Here is a 1067-nt window from a genome sequence, read left to right as displayed (position 1 = left end):
GTGTGAGAGAGTGTGTGTGAGAGTGAGTGTGTGAGAGTGTGTGTGTGAGAGTGTGTGTGTGAGAGAGTGTGTGTGAGAGAGTGAGAGTGTGTGTGTGAGAGTGTGTGTGTGAGAGTGTGTGTGTGAGAGTGTGTGTGTGCGTGTACAGATAGATAAGACAAGATGATAGACAGGTGTTGTGTACATGCAGATCACGTGATGGATGGACAGATAGAGAGAAATGGATAGATAGACAGACAGACAGATAGATAGATAGATAGATAGATAGATAGATAGATAGACAGACAGATAGATACGCAAATTAAACTTCAAGCCATTAGACGCGGGAAGGTTTCGAGCATCCTGAGCTCGATGTTGTTTAATATAGCGCATGTTAATGATACAGGCGTCCGGAACGACGCACTGCGCATGAGGAGCGGAAGACTGTCCCGCGCGGCGAAGGCCTCGCTCCGGACTCACCCGTCGTCCTGCAGGTTTTTACTGGCGTTTATTTTGGAGCCCTCTGGGAACTCGTCGGTGCTGAAGTCGCCTTGCTCTTCGGCCTGCATTCTGGAAGACGTGTAGTTTGCTCGTACGGTGTACCGGATTATAGGACGGCGTGTTCTGCAGCTCAAAGCCTCCGAGACGAACACAGTGCCGCGCTGATGAAGATGGCGGACGGAGATCAGTGACGGGAGCCGCAGCGGGCGGAAGCGAGTGGGCGGGGCTTCTGCTGCCTCTTCTTCTTTTGGTTTGATGGCGGGTTGCGAACCAACTTCACAGGTGCATACCGCCACCTACTGTGATGGAGTGTGAAGAGAATGTACTGTAAAAAATGACCGTGAATTTAACAGTAAAATACTGTAAAAATGCTACAGTAAAACCTGTTAAATGGTTAACGGTAAATTCCCCTACTATTGACTATATACGGTGAAAAACTGTATTGGACATGTAATTTTTCGGTAGTATACCATTTTTGGAAGTGAAAAAGACATAACAGTATATTGACATTCCCAGAATTCCCTGCGTTACATTTAAAATTTGATGTTTTTTTGTTTCGTCTTAGTTTTTTCTTATCAGTTTTGTAT

At 46.1% G+C, this 1067-nt stretch overlaps 1 protein-coding gene across 1 annotated transcript in view; it reads right to left on the bottom strand.

Moving 5' to 3' along the window:
* The window catches only part of LOC107573846 (heterogeneous nuclear ribonucleoprotein D-like), a 2708-nt gene that overhangs the window by 863 nt on the left and 778 nt on the right, over positions 1-1067 (bottom strand). The window lies entirely within an intron of this gene.

Source organism: Sinocyclocheilus grahami, unplaced genomic scaffold (genome assembly GCF_001515645.1).
Source record: "Sinocyclocheilus grahami isolate Dianchi unplaced genomic scaffold, SAMN03320097.WGS_v1.1 scaffold2049.1, whole genome shotgun sequence".
In the NCBI taxonomy this organism is placed as follows: domain Eukaryota; kingdom Metazoa; phylum Chordata; class Actinopteri; order Cypriniformes; family Cyprinidae; genus Sinocyclocheilus; species Sinocyclocheilus grahami.
The sequence above is the reverse complement of the archived record's forward strand: the minus strand, read 5'-3'. Positions and strand labels throughout refer to the sequence as shown.